This window comes from Bombina bombina, chromosome 4 (assembly GCF_027579735.1).
Source record: "Bombina bombina isolate aBomBom1 chromosome 4, aBomBom1.pri, whole genome shotgun sequence".
In the NCBI taxonomy this organism is placed as follows: domain Eukaryota; kingdom Metazoa; phylum Chordata; class Amphibia; order Anura; family Bombinatoridae; genus Bombina; species Bombina bombina.
Genome location: NC_069502.1, coordinates 127,011,103 through 127,032,810, shown reverse-complemented (window position 1 = coordinate 127,032,810; position 21,708 = coordinate 127,011,103). Strand labels below are relative to the sequence as shown.

Genomic DNA, 21,708 nt, shown 5'->3' with positions numbered 1-21,708 from the left:
GCAGTGGAGATCAGTTGCGGGAAGGTCGGACCAGCCGAGCAGTAACACGGAACGATTCTTACCTAATATGCTTAGAGTTGTCCTTTTCACCAGGTGGCCTTCCCCAACATCGCCTATATACTAAGGATCTGACTTTCAACACCCTGTACGGGCTTATTCCTAAGGCTACCATCAGATCCACCACGTTTGGCGATACAAATTACATAACTTGGTGTGACAGAGTGTCGCTTGGCCGCAGGCTGTCTCTGACCTATTTTGAGGCAGGCTAAAACAGATGCTGAGCACAGTACCGGGTCTTTCTTTAGTTAACTGACCCTTCACCGTATGCATAAAACATTACTGCTTGGATTTTCTTTTTTTTTTTTTCTTTTTTCTATATATGGCACCACTTGCTGTTACCTTCAAGCTCCTTTGTTATTTACTATTGTCTTGCAGTTTTATTCCCTAGTTTGCTTATTGTGCACAGAGAAGTACTTATTGGAATTTACCCCAGCTGTCAGTATATTACTTTTACGAACCTACCTACAGGGCTAAACGTCTGCTACCTTGAAAGGATAATAACTACATCAGGTCCCTGTAACATACACATTAATGCAGAAATTATTTCTGAGCGTAGGACAAGTGTCTCTTCTAACTACTGTTCAATATGGCTCATAGAGCTGATGGTGTGTTTATATACCCTCTGTTTATATACCCACTGTTTGAAAACATAAGGATACCGTGAGTAATAACCATGTAGGCAGACATGATGGTATTAAAGTTTAGGCTCTGTTTAGACAGCATTTCCTAGCAAGGCTTTTGAGAATTTTTCTTTATTTAGACTAACTGCCTGCGGCCGGGGTAGTTGGACTACTTTTTTGCTTGACTGAATTTACTTAAATGTGCCTTGCTAACGGGTGGTTTTACCCCAGACCCTAGTGGGATATAAAACAAAACATAACTACAAAACAAAAAACTTTAGCTTATGAACACCCACACATGTATTTAGTCTGCTTATAATACACGCCGCACATGTGGCTAGCCTAGTGAATCCATTAGAGATGTATATAACTGCTATAAAGACAATTCACACATTGTATTTAAGCCCTTATGTTGTTGGCTCAAGTTTACATAGGAGCCGCGTTAGTTAAATATATAGTCCCTTTTTACCTCACTGCATTAGCCTCATATACTGACATGGCATCTGCTCTTGTTATATCCTCCTATCTAGGTACCTGGTTTACAATTAGCTCCCTACTTTGAGGATTATCTGGATAGTCCCTATAGCCCCTAGATTATGGTATCCACATGTATTTCCATACCTATAACTGTTGCCCTTGAATTTTCGCCGCAAGGCTGCTTTCTTAACTGTATTAATGTACCCCCTTAGGTAGCCCTAGTGACCTACCTCTAATCCTTTATATATGACCAATAGCTTGTATAGATCTCACTTCTGGAGATTGAAATAAGTGGCCCTGTTAGGACTGGGATATATCAGTTTTTTTACTCTCCCGTTTGACATAGTAAATTCATATTTCCAATTCCTTAAATTTGTGCAGCATATCATCTAGTATTTTGTACCTATCAAACGACGTTGCCTATTTGTTGCCACTATGCTTTTTAGAAGTTAATACCCTTAATTTCTTAGTATATTGCTCTCTGCTATCTAATTTGCTTATTGAAATAACTTTATTTACCACCTCCCCCCCCACATATAATAAGCCTCCTATTTTAGAAGGATTATCTATGCGGTCTTTCTTACTTGTCCCGCACCCTAGCTACTATTCTTACTTATATAACATTTTTCTTTTCCACTATTACCAGCCTTAGTACAACCTTTGAGCCTACATAAACATTTGCATTTTTTAATACCTTATTTATACACTGGATAAGAATCCCTTCTGTATAGTATTTCACACCCTATAGGGTCCATAGCCCCTTGGTTGCTGCCTTGTTATTACTAATTATGGTTTTGAGAAAAAGTTAAAAAGAGGTTCTACATTTGGGGTCCATGAGTGGCCCTGTCGCATCAATCTCTACCTACCTTGCATTATGTAGATAATGCATTTAATGTGTACTTTGTCGTTTCTCTGTACTGTATTTATGTGCGCTTTCTTTTGACAATCTACACTGTAATTGTTTGTTTTCCTTGTTAATACGTATTAATACTTACTATTTGTATACATGAAAAAGAACCTCAATAAAAATATAAAAAAAAAAAAAAAAAAAAAAAAAAAGAGGGGGAGAGAGCAAAAGAGAAGGGGAGAGAGCAAAAGAGAGGGGGGGAGAGAGCAAAAGAGAGGGGAGAGAGAGCAAAAGAGAGGGGAGAGAGAGCAAAAGAGAGGGGAGAGAGCAAAAGAGAGGGGAGAGAGAGCAAAAGAGAGGGGAGAGAGAGCAAAAGAGAGGGGAGAGAGAGCAATAGAGAGGGGAGAGAGAGCAATAGAGAGGGGAGAGAGAGCAATAGAGAGGGGAGAGAGAGCAATAGAGAGGGGAGAGAGAGCAAAAGAGAGGGAGAGAGAGCAAAAGAGAGGGAGAGAGAGCAAAAGAGAGGGGGAGAGAGCAAAAGAGAGGGGGAGAGAGCAAAAGAGAGGGGAGAGAGAGCAAAAGAGAGGGGAGAGAGAGCAAAAGAGAGGGGAGAGAGAGGGAACAAATGAGGGGGGAGAGAGCGCAAAAGAGAGGGATGAGAGAGCAGGGGGAGAGAGAGCGCAAAGGGGGGGAGAGCGCAAAAAAGGGGGGGAGAGCGAAAGAGAGGGGGAGAGAGCAAAAGAGAGAGAAAAGAGAGAGGGCAAAAGAGAGAAAAGAGAGAGGGAAGAGATTAAAAGAGGAGGGGGAGAGAGCAAAAGAGGAGGGGGAGAGAGCAAAAGAGGAGGGGGAGAGAGCAAAAGAGGAGGGGGAGAGAGCAAAAGAGGAGGGGGAAAGAGGAGGGGGAAAGAGGAGGGGGAAAGAGGAGGGGGAAAGAGGAGGGGGAGAGAGCAGGGGAGAGAGCAAAAGAGAGGGGGAGAGAGCAAAAGAGAGGGGGAGAGAGCAAAAGAGAGGGGGAGAGAGCAAAAGAGAGGGGGAGAGAGCAAAAGAGAGGGGGAGAGAGCAAAAGAGAGGGGGAGAGAGCAAAAGAGAGGGGGAGAGAGCAAAAGAGAGGGGGAGAGAGCAAAAGAGAGGGGAGAGAGAGCAAAAGAGAGGGGAGAGAGAGCAAAAGAGAGGGGAGAGAGAGCAAAAGAGAGGGGAGAGAGAGCAAAAGAGAGGGGAGAGAGAGCAAAAGAGAGGGGAGAGAGAGCAAAAGAGAGGGGAGAGAGAGCAAAAGAGAGGGGAGAGAGAGCAAAAGAGAGGGGAGAGAGAGCAAAAGAGAGGGGAGAGAGAGCAAAAGAGAGGGGGAGAGAGAGCAAAAGAGAGGGGGAGAGAGAGCAAAAGAGAGGAGAGAGAGGGAACAAATGAGGGGGGAGAGAGCACAAAAGAGAGGGATGAGAGAGAGCAGGGGGAGAGAGAGCGCAAAAGGGGGGGGGAGAGGGCAAAAGGGGGGGAGAGCGCAAAAAAGGGGGGGAGAGAGTGGAGAGAGCGCAAAAAAGGGGAGACAGAGCAAAGGAGAAGGGGGGAGGGCGCGCAAAAGAGGGGGGAGGGCGCGTAAAAGAGGGGGGGAGAGCGCGCAAAAGAGGGGGGGGGAGAGTGCAAAAGAGAGCGTGCAAAAGCGAGGGGTGAGAGCGTGCAAAAACAGAATTTATGCTTACCTGATAAATTACTTTCTCCAACGGTGTGTCCGGTCCACGGCGTCATCCTTACTTGTGGGATATTCTCTTCCCCAACAGGAAATGGCAAAGAGCCCAGCAAAGCTGGTCACATGATCCCTCCTAGGCTCCGCCTACCCCAGTCATTCGACCGACGTACAGGAGGAAATATGCATAGGAGAAACCATATGATACCGTGGTGACTGTAGTTAGAGAAAATAATTCATCAGACCTGATTAAAAAAACCAGGGCGGGCCGTGGGCCGGACACACCGTTGGAGAAAGTAATTTATCAGGTAAGCATAAATTCTGTTTTCTCCAACATAGGTGTGTCCGGTCCACGGCGTCATCCTTACTTGTGGGAACCAATACCAAAGCTTTAGGACACGGATGAAGGGAGGGAGCAAATCAGGTCACCTAAATGGAAGGCACCACGGCTTGCAAAACCTTTCTCCCAAAAATAGCCTCCGAAGAAGCAAAAGTAACAAATTTGTAAAATTTGGCAAAAGTGTGCAGTGAAGACCAAGTCGCTGCCTTACATATCTGGTCAACAGAAGCCTCGTTCTTGAAGGCCCATGTGGAAGCCACAGCCCTAGTGGAATGAGCTGTGATTCTTTCAGGAGGCTGCCGTCCGGCAGTCTCATAAGCCAATCGGATAATGCTTTTAAGCCAAAAAGAAAGAGGTAGAAGTTGCCTTTTGACCTCTCCTTTTACCAGAATAAACAACAAACAAAGAAGATGTTTGTCTGAAATCTTTAGTGGCCTCTAAATAGAATTTTAGAGCACGGACTACGTCCAAATTGTGTAACAAACGTTCCTTCTTTGAAACTGGATTCGGACACAAAGAAGGTACAACTATCTCCTGGTTAATATTCTTGTTGGAAACAACTTTCGGAAGAAAACCAGGCTTAGTACGCAAAACCACCTTATCTGCATGGAACACCAGATAGGGCGGAGAACACTGCAGAGCAGATAACTCAGAAACTCTTCTAGCAGAAGAAATTTCAACTAAAAACAAAACTTTCCAAGATAATAACTTAATATCTACGGAATGTAAGGGTTCAAACGGAACCCCTTGAAGAACTGAAAGAACTAGATTAAGACTCCAGGGAGGAGTCAAAGGTCTGTAAACAGGCTTGATTCTAACCAGAGCCTGAACAAACGCTTGAACGTCTGGCACAGCTGCCAGCCTTTTGTGAAGTAAAACAGATAACGCAGAGATCTGCCCCTTCAGAGAACTTGCAGATAATCCTTTCTCCAAACCTTCTTGTAGAAAGGATAGAATCTTAGGAATTTTTATCTTGTTCCAGGGGAATCCTTTAGATTCACACCAACAGATATATTTTTTCCATATCTTATGGTAAATTTTTCTAGTTACAGGCTTTCTAGCCTGAATCAGAGTATCTATTACAGAATCTGAAAACCCACGCTTTGATAAAATCAAGCGTTCAATCTCCAAGCAGTCAGTTGGAGGGAAACCAGATTCGGATGTTCGAATGGACCTTGAACAAGAAGGTCCTGTCTCAAAGGTAGCTTCCATGGTGGAGCCGATGACATATTCACCAGGTCTGCATACCAAGTCCTGCGTGGCCACGCAGGAGCTATCAAGATCACCGAAGCCCTCTCCTGATTGATCCTGGCTACCAGCCTGGGAATGAGAGGAAACGGTGGGAATACATAAGCTAGGTTGAAGGTCCAAGGTGCTACTAGTGCATCTACTAGAGTCGCCTTGGGATCCCTGGATCTGGACCCGTAACAAGGAACCTTGAAGTTCTGACGAGAGGCCATCAGATCCATGTCTGGAATGCCCCATAATTGAGTAATTTGGGCAAAGATTTCCGGATGGAGTTCCCACTCCCCCGGATGGAATGTCTGACGACTCAGAAAATCCGCTTCCCAATTTTCCACTCCTGGGATGTGGATTGCAGACAAGTGGCAGGAGTGATCCTCCGCCCATTGAATTATCTTGGTCACTTCCTCCATCACCAGGGAACTCCTTGTTCCCCCCTGATGGTTGATATATGCAACTGTCGTCATGTTGTCTGATTGAAACCTTATGAATTTGGCCTTTGCTAGATGAGGCCAAGCTTTGAGAGCATTGAATATCGCTCTCAGTTCCAGAATGTTTATCGGGAGAAGAGATTCTTCCCGAGACCATAGACCCTGAGCTTTCAGGGGTTCCCAGACCGCGCCCCAGCCCACCAGACTGGCGTCGGTCGTGACAATGACCCACTCTGGTCTGCGGAAGCTCATTCCCTGTGACAGGTTGTCCAGGATCAGCCACCAACGGAGTGAATCTCTGGTCCTTTGATCTACTTGAATCGTCGGAGACAAGTCTGTATAATCCCCATTCCACTGTCTGAGCATGCACAGTTGTAATGGTCTTAGATGAATTCGTGCAAAAGGAACTATGTCCATTGCTGCAACTATCAATCCTATTACTTCCATGCACTGCGCTATGGAAGGACGAAGAACAGAATGAAGAACTTGACAAGAGCTTAGAAGTTTTGATTTTCTGACCTCTGTCAGAAAAATCCTCATTTCTAAGGAGTCTATTATTGTTCCCAAGAAGGGAACTCTTGTTGACGGGGAAAGAGAACTTTTTTCTATGTTCACTTTCCATCCGTGAGATCTGAGAAAGGCTAGGACGATGTCCGTATGAGCCTTTGCTTTTGACAGAGACGACGCTTGAATCAGGATGTCGTCCAAGTACGGTACTACTGCAATGCCCCTTGGTCTTAGAACCGCTAGAAGGGACCCTAGTACCTTTGTGAAAATTCTCGGAGCAGTGGCTAATCCGAATGGAAGTGCCACAAACTGGTAATGCTTGTCCAGAAAAGCGAACCTTAGGAACTGATGATGTTCCTTGTGGATAGGAATATGTAGGTACGCATCCTTTAAATCCACCGTGGTCATAAATTGACCTTCCTGGATGGTAGGAAGGATCGTTCGAATGGTTTCCATTTTGAACGATGGAACCCTGAGAAATTTGTTTAGGATCTTGAGATCTAAAATTGGTCTGAATGTTCCCTCTTTTTTGGGAACTATGAACAGGTTGGAGTAAAACCCCATCCCTTGTTCTCCTATTGGAACTGGATGAATTACTCCCATCTTTAACAGGTCTTCTACACAATGTAAGAATGCCTGTCTTTTTATTTGGTTTGAAGATAATTGAGACCTGTGGAACCTTCCCCTTGGGGGTAGTTCCTTGAATTCCAGGAGATAACCTTGAGAAACTATTTCTAGTGCCCAAGGATCCTGAACATCTCTTGCCCAGGCCTGAGCAAAGAGAGAAAGTCTGCCCCCCACCAGATCCGATCCCGGATCGGGGGCCATCCCTTCATGCTGTTTTGGTAGCAGTGGCAGGCTTCTAGCCCTGCTTACCCTTGTTCCAGCCTTGCATCGGTCTCCAGGCTGGTTTGGGTTGAGAAGTATTACCCTCTTGCTTAGAGGATGTAGAAGTAGAGGCTGGTCCGTTTCTGCGAAAGGGACGAAAATTAGGCTTATTTCTAGCCTTAAAAGACCTATCCTGAGGAAGGGCGTGGCCCTTTCCCCCGGTGATGTCTGAAATAATCTCTTTCAAATCAGGACCAAACAGTGTTTTGCCCTTGAAAGGGATGTTAAGCAATTTTGTCTTGGAAGACACATCCGCTGACCAAGACTTTAGCCAAAGCGCTCTGCGCGCCACGATAGCAAACCCTGAATTTTTCGCCGCTAATCTAGCTAATTGCAAAGCGGCATCTAGAATAAAAGAGTTAGCCAATTTAAGTGCTTGAACTCTTTCCATAACCTCCTCATACGAAGATTCTTTATTGAGCGACTTTTCTAGTTCTTCGAACCAGAAACACGCTGCCGTAGTGACAGGAACAATGCATGAAATTGGTTGTAGAAGGTAACCTTGCTGAACAAACATCTTTTTAAGCAAACCCTCTAATTTTTTATCCATAGGATCTTTGAAAGCACAACTGTCTTCTATGGGAATAGTAGTGCGTTTATTTAGAGTAGAGACCGCCCCCTCGACCTTAGGGACTGTCTGCCATAAGTCCTTTCTGGGGTCGACTATAGGAAATAATTTCTTAAATATAGGGGGAGGAACAAAAGGTATGCCGGGCCTTTCCCATTCCTTATTTACTATGTCCGCCACCCGCTTGGGTATAGGAAAAACATCGGGGGGCACCGGAACCTCTAGGAACTTGTCCATTTTACATAATTTCTCTGGAATGACCAAATTGTCACAATCATCCAGAGTAGATAATACCTCCTTAAGCAGTGCGCGGAGATGTTCTAATTTAAATTTAAATGTTACAACATCAGGTTCAGCTTGATGAGAAATTTTTCCTGAATCTGAAATTTCTCCCTCAGACAAAACCTCCCTCCTGGCCCCTTCAGATTGGTGTGAGGGTATGTCAGAAACGTTATCATCAGCGTCCTCTTGCTCTTCAGTGTTTAAAACAGAGCAATCGCGCTTTCTCTGATAAGTAGGCATTTTAGATAAAATATTTGCAATAGAATTATCCATAACAGCTGTTAATTGTTGCATGGTAATAAGTATTGGCGCACTAGATGTACTAGGGGCCTCTTGTGTGGGCAAAACTGGTGTAGACACAGAAGGGGATGATGCAGTACCATGCTTACTCCCCTCATCTGAAGAATCATCTTGGGCACTATTATTATCTGTGGCATCATTGTCCCTACTTTGTTTGGACACTATGTCAAAATTATCACATATATTTAAATGGGGAGGCACATTGGCTTTCATACATATAGAACATCGCTTATCTGATGGTTCAGACATGTTAAACCGGCTTAAACTTGTCAACAAAGCCCAAAAAACGTTTTAAAATAAAACCGTTACTGTCACTTTAAATATTAAACAGAACACACTTTATTACTGAATATGCGAAAAAGCATGAAGCAATTGTTCAAAATTCACCAAAATTTCACCACAGTGTCTTAAAGCCTTAAAAGTATTGCACACCAAATTTGAAAGCTTAAACCCTTAAAATAACGGAACCGGAGCCGTTTTTACATTTAACCCCTATACAGTCCCAGGTATCTGCTTTGCTGAGACCCAACCAAGCCCAGAGGGGAATACGATACCAAATGATGCCTTCTATAAGCTTTTTCAGTGGTTCTTAGCTCCTCACACATGCATCTGCATGCCTTGCTTTCCAAAAACAACTGCGCATTAGTGGCGCGAAAATGAGGCTCTGCCTATGACTAGAGAAGGCCCCCATCTGAAAAAGGTGTCCATACAGTGCCTGCCGTTTTTTAACAACAATCCCCAAGATTATAATAACTATAAGAGTTATAATCTGCCAAATATGCTTAGCAAAGTAATCGTTTTAGCCCAGAAAAATGTCTACCAGTTTTTTAAGCCCTTATAAAGCCCTTTATTCTTTTACTTAATCTAAGAAAATGGCTTACCGGTCCCCATAGGGAAAATGACAGCCTTCCAGCATTACAAAGTCTTGTTAGAAATGTGGCCAGTCATACCTCAGGCAGAAAAGTCTGCCAACTGCTTCCCCCAACTGAAGTTACTTCATCTCAACAGTCCTGTGTGGAAACAGCAATCGATTTTAGTAACGTTTGCTAAAATCATCTTCCTCTTACAAACAGAAATCTTCTTCTCTTTTCTGTTTCAGAGTAAATAGTACATACCAGCACTATTTTAAAATAACAAACACTTGATTGAAGAATAAAAACTACATTTAAACACCAAAAAACTCTTAGCCATCTCCGTGGAGATGTTGCCTGTGCAACGGCAAAGAGAATGACTGGGGTAGGCGGAGCCTAGGAGGGATCATGTGACCAGCTTTGCTGGGCTCTTTGCCATTTCCTGTTGGGGAAGAGAATATCCCACAAGTAAGGATGACGCCGTGGACCGGACACACCTATGTTGGAGAAAGAGGGGTGAGAGCGCAAAAAAGGGGGGAGAGAGCAAAAGAGACGGGGAAGAAAAAGCAAAAGGGGGGGAAAAAGCAAAAGGGGGGGGGGAGAGAAAGCAAAAGGGGGGGAGAGAAAGCAAAAGGGGGGGGGAGAGAAAGCAAAAGGGGTGGGGGGAGAGAAAGCAAAAGGGGTGGGGGGAGAGAAAGCAAAAGGGGTGGGGGGAGAGAAAGCAAAAGGGGTGGGGGGAGAGAAAGCAAAAGGGATGGGGGGAGAGAAAGCAAAAGGGATGGGGGGAGAGAAAGCAAAAGGGATGGGGGGAGAGAAAGCAAAAGGGGTGGGGGGAGAGAAAGCAAAAGGGGGGGAGAGAAAGCAAAAGGGGTGGGGGGAGAGAAAGCAAAAGGGGGGGAGAGAAAGCAAAAGGGGGGGAGAGAAAGCAAAAGGGGGGGAGAGAAAGCAAAAGGGGGGGAGAGAAAGCAAAAGGGGGGGAGAGAAAGCAAAAGGGGGGGAGAGAGCACAAAAGAGGGGGAGAGAGCAAGGGGTGGGACCGCTGTACTGCAAAAAATGGCCCGTGTAAACGGGTTTTAGGACTAGTATATGTACAGTATATATATATATATATATATATATATATATATATATATATATATATATAAATAACATAATTTATGTAAGAATTTACCTGATAAATTCATTTCTTTCATATTGGCAAGAGCCCATGAGCTAGTGACGTATGGGATATACAATCATACCAGGAGGGGCAAAGTTTCCCAAACCTCAAAATGCCTATAAATACACCGCCCACCACACCCACAATTCAGTTTAAAGGGACAGTAAAGTCACAAAAAATCTTTCCAATTTACTTTTATTACCAATTTTGTTTTGTTCTCTTGGTATTCTTAGTTGAAAGCTAAATCTAGGAGGTTCATGTACTAATTTCTTAGACCTTGAAGACTGCCTCTAATCGGAAAGCATTTTGACAGTTTTTCACCACTAGAGGGCGTTAGTTCATGTGTTTCATATAGATAACATTGAGCTCTGGCACGTGAAGCTCCTAAGAGCAAGCACTGAGGCTAAAAATGCATGTCTGTCAAAAGAACTGAAAGAAGAAGGCAGTTTGCAGATACTTAGATACAAGGTAATCACAGAGGTAAAAAGTATATTATTATAACTGTGTTGGTTATGCAAAATTGGGGAATGGGTAATAAAGGGCTTATCTACCTTTTTAAACAACAAAAATTCTGGTGTTTACTGTCCCTTTAACGAATAGCCAAGAAGTGGGGCGATAAGAAAGGAGCGAAAGCATCAACAAGGAATTGGAATAATTGTGCTTTATACAAAAAAATCATAACCACCATAAAAAGGGTGGGTCTCATGGACTCTTGCCAAAATGAAAAATGAATTTATCAGGTAAATTCTTACATAAATTATGTTTTCTTTCATGTAATTGGTAAGAGTCCATGAGCTAGTGACGTATGGGATAGCAAATACCCAAGATGTGGCACTCCATGCAAGAGTCACTAGAGAGGGAGGGATAAAAATAAAGACAGCAAATTCCGCTGAAAAATTAATCCACAACCCAAATCAAAAGTTTTAATCTTTATAATGAAAAAAACTTAAATTATAAGCAGAAGAATCAAACTGAAACAGCTGCCTGAAGTACTTTTCTACCAAAGACTGCTTCTGAAGAAGAGAAAACATCAAAATGGTAGAATTTAGTAAAAGTATGCAAAGAAGACCAAGTTGCTGCTTTGCAAATCTGATCAACAGAAGCTTCATTCTTAAAAGCCCAGGAAGTGGAAACTGACCTAGTAGAATGAGCCGTAATCCTCTGAGGCGGGGGATTTACCCGACTCCAAATAAGCATGATGAATCAAAAGTCAAACAATGAACCCCGAGGGGAACCAAGAAGGGGTGCGCTAAATATTGGAAAAAAAGTCTGTGCACAAACCATACGATATACGTGTAGACGGACAAAGGTGTAAAACAAATTTGAAGCGGCAGCTCCTCTGGTCCTCGGAGTGGAGATTCTGGAAATTAGAAATAAAAAAGAGGGCGCCACATAGCGTAATACTGATGGATCAGGCTCAAAGAAGATAAGATCAAAAAAGGCTTACCGGAAAGCTATGCACCGTACTGTGACCGGTGCTTTCAAGCGGACTAACACTCTCAGTGGTTAGCACACTGGTGAGTTGCTGATATGCTGCGTCAGGTCCAAGGCAGGTAAATCTCTGCGTGGCTTGGTTACAGGTGAGCGTGCATCTAGAGCGTGCTAGGGAGCCATGCTAGTCTATCTGACACTTTTTATTCCAGGGCTTGTGTTACGTGGAGGATTAATGTGGCTGGATCCAGGAGCCTGCACTAAAGGAGAAGGTTCACAAAGCTTGAAGTGCAACACAGGTGTCGTAATCAGCTGCTCAGTAATTATGGTTACTGAGCAGCTGATTACGACACCTGTGCTGCACTTCAAGCTTTGTGAACCTTCTCCTTTAGTGCAGGCTCCTGGATCCAGCCACATTAATCCTCCACGTAACACAAGCCCTGGAATAAAAAGTGTCAGATAGACTAGCATGGCTCCCTAGCACGCTCTAGATGCACGCTCACCTGTAACCAAGCCACGCAGAGATTTACCTGCCTTGGACCTGACGCAGCATATCAGCAACTCACCAGTGTGCTAACCACTGAGAGTGTTAGTCCGCTTGAAAGCACCGGTCACAGTACGGTGCATAGCTTTCCGGTAAGCCTTTTTTGATCTTATCTTCTTTGAGCCTGATCCATCAGTATTACGCTATGTGGCGCCCTCTTTTTTATTTCTAATGATGAATCAAAAGCTTTAACCAAGACGCCAAAGAAATGGCCGAAGCCTTCTGACCTTTCCTAGAACCAGAAAAGATAACAAATAGACTAGAAGTTTTCCTGAAATCTTTAGTAGCTTCAACATAATATTTCAAAGCTCTTACCACATCCAAAGAATGTAAAGATCTCTCCAGAGAATTCTTAGGATTAGGACACAAAGAAGGGACAACAATCTCTCTACTAATGTTGTTGGAGTTCACAACTTTAGGTAAAAATTTAAACGAAGTACGCAAAACCGCCTTATCCTGATGAAAAATCAGAAAAGGAGACTCACAAGAAAGAGCAGATAATCCAGAAACTCTTCTAGCAGAAGAGATGGCCAAAAGGAACAATACTTTCCAAGAAAGTAATTTAATGTCCAGAGAATGCATAGGCTCAAACGGAGGAGCCTGTAAAGCCTTCAAAACCAAATTAAGACTCCAAGGAGGAGAGATTGATTTAACGACAGGCCTGATACGAACCAAAGCCTGAACAAAAAACAAAATTTATGCTTACCTGATAAATTTCTTTCTTTTGCGATGTACCGAGTCAACGGATTCATCCTAACTTGTGGGATATTGTCCTTCCTGACTGGAAGTAGCAAAGAGTACCACAGCAGAGCTGTCTATATAGCTCCCGCCTTAACTCCACCCCCCAGTCATTCGACCAAAGGCCAAGGAAGAAAAGGAGAAACTATAAGGTGCAGAGGTGACTGAAGTTAACATAAAAAACACCATCTGTCTTGAATAGACAGGGCGGGCCGTGGACTCGGTACATCGCAAAAGAAAGAAATTTATCGTCTAAGCATACATTTTGTTTTCTTTTGCATGATGTACCGAGTCCACGGATTCATCCTAGCTTGTGGGATACCAATACCAAAGCTTTAGGACACGGATGAAGGGAGGGACAAGACAGGAACCTAAACGGAAGGCACCACTGCTTGCAAAACCTCTCCCAAAAATAGCCTCCGAAGAAGCAAAAGCATCAAATTTGCAAAATTTTGAAAAGGTATGAAGTGAAGACCAAGTCGCAGCCTTACAAATCTGTTCAACAGAAGCATCATTTTTAAAAGCCCATGTGGAAGCTACCGCTCTAGTAGAATGAGCTGTAATTCTTTCAGAAGGCTGCTGTCCAGCAATCTCATAAGCCAAACGGATGATGCTTTTCAGCCAAAAGGAAAGAGAGGTAGCCGTAGCCTTTTGACCCCTACGCTTTCCAGAATAGACAACAAAGAAGATGTCTGACGAAAATCTTTGGTTGCCTGCAAACAAAACTTCAAATAAAACTTCAAGGCACGAACCACGTCCAATTTGTGCAACAGACGTTCCTTCGTAGAAGAAGGATTAGGACACAGAGAAGGAACAATTTCCTGATTGATATTCCTGTTAGTAACAACCTTAGGGAGGAACCCAGGTTTGGTACGCAAAACCACCGTATCCGCATGGAAAACAAGAGTCACATTGTAATGCAGATAGTTCAGAAACTCTTCGAACTGAATAGATAACAACTAGAAACAGAACTTTCCAAGATAGAAGCTTAATATCTATGGAATGCATGGGTTCAAACGGAATCCCCTGAACTTTAAAAACTAAATTTAGACTCCATGGCGGAGCAACAGATTTAAACACAGGCTTAATTCTAACTAAAGCCTGACAAAAAGCCCGAACGTCTGGGACATTTGCTAGACGCTTGTGCAACAGAATAGACAAAGCAGATATCTGTCTCTTTAACGAACTAGCGGACAATCCTTTCTCCAATCCTTCTTGGAGAAAAGACAAAATCCTAGGAATCCTGATCTTACTCCATGAGTAGCCTTTGGATTCGCACCAAAAGAGATATTTACGCCATATCTTATGATAGATCTTCCTGGTGACAGGCTTTCGAGCCTGAATCAAGGTATCTATGACCGACGACCGACTCCGAGAAACCCCGCTTTGATAAAATCAAACGTTCAATCTCCAAGCAGTCAGTTGCAGAGAAATTAGATTTGGATGCTTGAATGGACCTTGAATCAAAAGGTCCCGTCTCAGTGGCAGAGTCCACAGTGGCAGAGATGACATGTCCACCAGGTCTGCATACCAAGTCCTGTGTGGCCACGCAGGCGCTATCAAAATCACCAAAGATCTCTCCTGTTTGATTCTGGCAATCAGACAAGGAAGGAGAGGGAAATGAGGAAACACATGAGACCAGGTTGAACGACCAGGGTACTGCTAGAGCATCTATAAGTACTGCCTGAGGATCCCTTGACCTAAATCCCTAATAAGAAAGTTTGGCGTTCTGACGAGACGACCATCAAATCCAATTCTGGTGTGCCCCATAGCTGAACCAGTTGAGCAAACACCTCCGGATGGAGTTCCCACTCCCCCGGATGAAAAGTCTGACGACTTAGAAAATCTGCCTCCCAGTTCTCTACCCCTGGGATATAGATTGCTGACAGATGGCAAGAGTGAGTCTCTGCCCATCGGATTATCCTGGAAACTTCTATCATCGCTAAGGAACTCCTTGCTCCCCCCTGATGAGGAGGGCCTCCTCCTGAGTCCATAAACCCTGTGCTTTCAGGGAATTCCAGACTGCACCCCAGCCCAGTAGGCTGACATCTGTCGTCACTATAACCCACTCTGGCCTGTGGATACACATTCCCCGGGACAGGTGATCCTGTGACAACCACCAAAGAAGAGAGTATCTGGTCTCTTGATCCAGGTTTATCTGAGGAGATAAATCTGCATAATCCCCACTCCACTGTCTGAGCATGGATAGTTGCAGTGGTCTGAGATGTAAGCAAGCATATGGAACTACGTCCATTGCCGCTACCATAAGTCCAATTACCTCCATACACTGAGCCACTGACGGCCGAGGAATGGAATGAAGAGTTTAGCAGGTGGTCAAAATCTTTGATTTCATGACCTCCGTCAGAAATATTTTCATGTCCACCGAGTCTATCAGAGTCCCTAGAAATGAAACTCTTGTGAGAGGGGAAAGAGAACTCTTCTTTACGTTCACCTTCCACCAGTGAGATCTTAGAAAGGCCAACACTAAGTCCGTGTGAGACTTGGCTAGTTGGAAAGTCAACGCTTGAATTAAGATGTTGACTAGATAAGGCGCCACTGCTATGCCCCGCAGCCTCAGGACCGCCAAAAGGGACCCTAGCACCTTTGTGAAGATTCTTGGCGCCTTGGCCAACCCGAAGGGAAGAGCCACAAACTGGTAATGCTTGTCCAGAAAGGCAAACCTAAGGAATTGGTGATCTTTGTGGATAGGAATGTGTAGATATGCATCCTTTAAGTCCATCTTGAAGGATGGGACTCTTAGGAATTGATTTAGGATCTTGAGATCTAGAATTGGTCGAAAGGTTCCCTATTTTTTGGGAACCACAAATAGATTGGAGTAGAACCATTGCCCATGCTCTGCTTTTGGAACTGGGCATATCACTCCCATGGTAAAAAGGTCTTCTACACAGCGTAAGAACGACTCTCTTTTTGTCTGGTTTACAGACAATTGAGAAAGATGGAATCTCCCCCTTGGAGGAGAATCTTTGAAATCTAGAAGATACCCCTGGGTTACAATTTCTACAGCCCAGGGGTCCTGAACATCTCTTGCCCAGGCCTGAGCAAAGAGAGAGAGTCTGCCCCCTACTAGATCCGGTCCCGGATCGGGGGCTACCCCTTCATGCTGTCTTAGTGGCAGCAGCAGGCTTCTTGGCCTGTTTACCCTTGTTCCAAGCCTGGTTAGGTCTCCAGACTGGCCTGGATTGAGCCAAGTTCCCCTCTTGCTTTGCAGCCGGGGAAGAGGAAGCGGGACCACCCTTGAAGTTTCGAAAGGAACGAAAATTATTTTGTTTGGTCCTCGACTTATTTGACTTATCCTGAGGGAGGGCATGACCCTTCCCTCCAGTGATATCTGAAATGATCTCTTTCAGTTCAGGCCCGAATAGAGTCTTACCTTTGAAAGGGATAGTCAAAAGCTTAGATTTTGATGATACATCAGCCAACCAGGACTTAAGCCATAACGCTCTACGCGCTAAAATGGCAAAACCTGAATTCTTTGCCGCTAATTTAGCTAGATGAAAAGCGGCGTCTAATGAAAGAATTAGCTAGCTTAAGAGCCCTAATTCTGTCCAGAATATCATCTAGTGGGATCTCCACCTGAAGAGCCTCTTCCAGAGCCTCAAACCAAAAGGCAGCTGCAGTGGTTACAGGAACAATGCACGCTATAGGCTGGAGAAGAAAACCCTGATGAACAAAAAATTTCTTTCGGAGACCCTCTAATTTTTTATCCATAGGATCTTTGAAAGCACACGTGTCCTCAATAGGTATAGTTGTACGCTTAGCCAGAGTAGAAATAGCTCCCTCCACCTTAGGGTCCGTCTGCCATGAGTCCCGCATGGTGTCAGATATGGGAAACATCTTCTTAAAAACAGGAGGGGGAGCGAACGGAATACCTGGTATATCCAGCGCTGTGGAATCTGTTGGCGCACTACAAATACCTGATAATGATAATAAATCCCACTCCTTAGCAACAATGTCCGAAATCCTCTTAGGGACCGGAAAAACATCAGTGTACACAGGAACCTCCAAATATTTGTCCATTTCACACAATTTCTCTGGAACTACAATAGGGTCACAATCATCCAGAGTCGCTAAAACCTCCCTGAGCAATAAGCGGAGGTGTTCTAGTTTAAATTTAAACGCCGTCATATCTGAATCTGTCTGAGGGAACATTTTTCCTGAATCAGAAATCTCTCCCTCAGAGAACAAATCCCTCATCCCTACCTCTGAACATTGTGAGGGAATATCGGATACGGCTACTAAAGCGTCAGAAGGCTCAGCATTCATTCTTAACCCAGAGCTACTGAGCTTCCCTTGCAACCCAGGCAGTTTAGATAAAACTGCTGTGAGGGTAGTATTCATAACTGAGGCCATATCTTGCAAGGTGAAAGAATTAGACGCACTAGAGGTACTTGGCGTCACTTGTGCGGGCGTTACTGGTTGTGACACTTGGGGAGAACTAGATGGCAAAACCTGATTTCCTTCTGTCTGAGAATCATCCAGCGCCAAACTCTTATAGGTCAAAATATGCTGTTTGCAATTTATAGTCATATCAGTACAAGTGGGACACCTTCTAAGAGGGGGTTACACAATGGCTTCTAAACAAATTGAGCAATGAGTTTCCTCAGTGTCAGACATGTTGAACAGGCTAGTAATGAGACAAGCAAGCTTAGAAAACACTTTAATGAAAAAACAACAATTTTCAGAAACAGTACTGTGCCTTTAAGAGAAAAAAGACATACACAAACTGCAAAACTGCTTAAAAATACCTCAAATTTTCCGAAATTTTATCAGTAGACACACTGAGCTATAGTAAGATTGCACCACAAGCAACTTAACAATTAACCCCCAAATAGAAAAAACGGATTGACAAAGTGCCAAAGACCGGTAAAAAACCCCCCCTGTCAGCACCTTGCCACAGCTCTGCTGTGGCGCCTACATGCCCTAGGGATTGATAATGTGGGGATACAGCTTCGATTAGGCCCCAGAAGTTCACCAGGACCCTCCGGTGTTGTAGCTTGCTGCCTGTCTATAGAAAACTACTGAGGTACGAAATTAGGCCCCGCCCATCGCCCTCGATGTTACAAAGGCCTTAAGAAAAATCTACAAAGCGTTTTTTTCCAGCCATGTGGGTTATAAAAACCTCAAAAAAGCCAAGTGTACCCTCAATACAGTTGTCCCAGTAATAAAAACAGCACTCCCAGAACACACAAACGTTTGGTTATATATCATTCAAACTGAGTGTCCCATAAAATAAGCCCTTTATGCAAGCTAGTAATGCCCCTTCTAGGACTAGGATTACTGCTTACCCTTCCCCTCATGGGGTTACTGTCAGCCTTTCTGAGTTATCACAGTCTCTGCAGAAAAAATGACTGAACATACCTCATTGCTGTATAGCAAGAAACCGTTCCTCACACTGAAGTTTTCCTGTACTCCTCAGCTTCCGTGGGAACAGCAGTGGACCTTAGTTACAAATGCTAAGATAATCATCCTCTAGGCAGAAATCTTCATCCATCTCCTGTCAGAGTAAATAGTACACACTGGTACCATTTAAAAATAAACTCTTGATTGAAGAAAATAAAAACTAACAGTTTATCACCTCTTTCACTTTACCCTTCCTGCTTAGAGCTGGCAAAGAGAATGACTGGGGGGTGGAGTTAAGAGGGGGGGCTATATAGACAGCTCTGCTGTGGGTGCTCTCTTTGCCACTTCCTGTTGGGAAGGATAATATCCCACAAGTAAGGATAAAACCGTGGACTTGGTACATCTTGCAAAAGAAGCAATGAATATCAGGAAGAAAAGCAATTCTTCTGTGGAACAGAACAGAAAGAGCAGAGATTTGTCCTTTCAAGGAACTTGCAGACAAACTCTTATCTAAACCATTCTGAAAAAAACTGTAAAATTCTAGGAATTCTAAAAGAATGCCAAGAGAATTTATGAGAAGAGCACCATGAAATGTAAGTCTTCCAAACTCGATAATAAATCTTTCTAGACACAGATTTACGAGCCTGCAACATAGTATTAATCACTGAGTCAGAGAAACCTCTATGACTAAGCATTAAGCGTTCAATCTCCATACCTTCAAATTTAATAATTTGAGATCCTAATGGAAAAACGGGCCTTGAGATAGGTCTGGCCTTAACGGAAGTGGCCAAGGTTGGCAACTGGGCACCCGAATAAGATCCGCATACCAAAACCTGTGTGGCCATGCTGGAGCCACCAGCAGTACAAACGAACGTTCCATTATGATCTTGGAAATCACTCTTGGAAGAAGAACTAGAGGCAGAAAAATATAAGCAGGTTGATAACTTCAAGGAAGTGTCAACGCATCCACTGCTTCTGACTGAGGATGCCTGGACCTGGACAGATACCTGGAAAGTTTCCTGTTTAGATGAGAAGCCATCACATCTATTTCTGGAAGCCCCCACATCTGAACAATCTGAAAAAACACATCTGGGTGAAGAGACCACTCTCTCGTATGTAAAGTCTGACGACTGAGATAATCCGCTTCCCAATTGTCTATAACTGGGATATGGACCGCAGAGATTAGACAGGAGCTGGATTCCGCCCAAGCAAGTATCCGAGATACTTCTTTCATAGCTTGAGGACTGTGAGTCCCACCCTGATGATTGACATACGCCACGGTTGTGACATTGTCTGTCTGAAAACAAATAAACGGTTCTCTCTTCAGTAGAGGTCAAAACTGAAGAGCTCTGAGAATCGCACGGAGTTCCAAAATATTGATTGGTAATATCGCCTCTTGAGATTTCCAACCCCCCTGCGCTGTCAGAGATACCCAGACAGCTCCCTAACATGAAAGACTCATCTGTTGTGATCACAGTCCAGGTTGGACGAACAAAAGAGGCCCCTTGAACTAAACAATGGCGATCTAACCACCAAGTCAGAGATAGTCGAACATTGGGATTTAAGGATATTAATTGTGATATCTATGTATAATCCCTGCACCATTTGTTCAGCATACAAAGCTGAAGAGCTCTCATATGAAAACGAGCAAAGGGGATCGCGTCCGATGCTGCAGTCATGAGACCTAAAACCTCCATGCACATAGCTACTGAAGGGAATGACTGAAACTGAAAGTTGCGACAAGCTGCAACCAATTTCAGACGTCTCTTGTCCGTTAGAGACAAAGTCATAGATACTGAATCTATTTGGAATCCTAAAAAGGTTACCCTTGTCTGAGGAATCAAAGAACTTTTTGGTAAATTGATCCTCCAACCATGTCTTTGAAGAAACAACACTAGTTGATTCGTGTGAGATTCTGCAGAACGTAAAGACTGAGCAAGTACCAAGATATCGTCCAAATAAGGAAACACCGCAATACCCCCCTCTCTGATTACAGAGAGTAGGGCACCGATAACCTTTGAAAAGATCCTTGGAGCTGTTGCTAGGCCAAAAGGAAGAGCAACAAATTGGTAATGCTTGTCTAGAAAAGAGAATCTCAGGAACTGATAGTGATCTGGATGAATCGGAATATTAAGATATGCATCCTAAAAGTCTATTGTGGACATATAATGCCCTTGCTGAACAAAAGGCAGAATAGTCCTTATAGTCACCATCTTGAATGTTGGTATTCTTACATAACTATTAAAATTTTTTAGATCTAGAACTGGTCTGAAAGAATTCTCCTTCTTTGGGACAATGAACAGATTTGAGTAAACCCAAGACCCCGTTCCTGAAAAGGAACTGGCACAATTACCCCAGACAACTCCAGATCTGAAACACACTTCAGGAAAACCTGAGCTTTCTCTGGGTTCACTGGAATGCGTGAGAGAAAGAAATTTCTCACAGGCGGTCTTACTTTGAAACCTATTCTGTACCCCTGAGAGACAATGTTCTGAATCCAATGATTTTGGACTGAATTGATCCAAATATCCTTGAAAGATCTTAGTCTGCCTCCTACCAGCTGGGCTGGAATGAGGGCCGCACCTTCATGTGGACTTGGGGGCTGATTTTGATCTTTTAAATGGCTTGGATTTATTCCAGACTGAAAAAGACTTCCAATTGGAAACCGTTCCTTTAGGGGGAAGGATCAGGTTTCTGTTCCTTATTTTGTCGAAAGGAACGAAAACGGTTAGCAGCCTTAAATTTACCCTTAGATTTTTTTATCCTGAGGCAAAAAAGCTCACTTCCCCCCAGTGACAGTTGAAATAATCGAATCCAACAGAGAACCAAATAATTTATTACCTTGGAAAGAGAGAGAAAGCAAAGTTGATTTAGAAGTCATATCAGCATTTCAAGATTTAAGCCATAAAGCTCTTCTAGCTAAAATAGCTAAATACAAATATCGAACATCAATTCTAATGATATCAAAAATGGCATCACAAATGAAATTATTAGCATGTTAAATTAACTTAACAATGCTATACACATTATGATCTGGTACTTGTTGCGCTAAAGTTTCCAACTAAAAAGTTGAAGCAGATGCAACATCAGCCAAAGAAATAGCAGGCCTAAGAAGATGACCTCAACATAAATAAGCCGTCCTTAGATAAGATTCAAGTTTCCTATCTAAAGTATCTTTAAAAGAAGTACTATCTGCCGTAGGAATAGTAGTACGCTTAGCAAGAGTAGAGATGGCCCCATCAACTTTGGGGATCTTTTCCCAAAACTCCAATCTATCAGTCGGCAAAGGATACAGTTTCTTAAACCTTGAAGGAGTAAAATAAGTACCCAGTCTATACCATTCCCTAGAAATCACATATGAAATAGCATCAGGAACTGGAAAAA

At 43.5% G+C, this 21,708-nt stretch overlaps 1 protein-coding gene across 1 annotated transcript in view; it reads right to left on the bottom strand.

Moving 5' to 3' along the window:
• The window catches only part of ATAD2B (ATPase family AAA domain containing 2B), an 823,789-nt gene that overhangs the window by 25,595 nt on the left and 776,486 nt on the right, over positions 1–21,708 (bottom strand). The window lies entirely within an intron of this gene.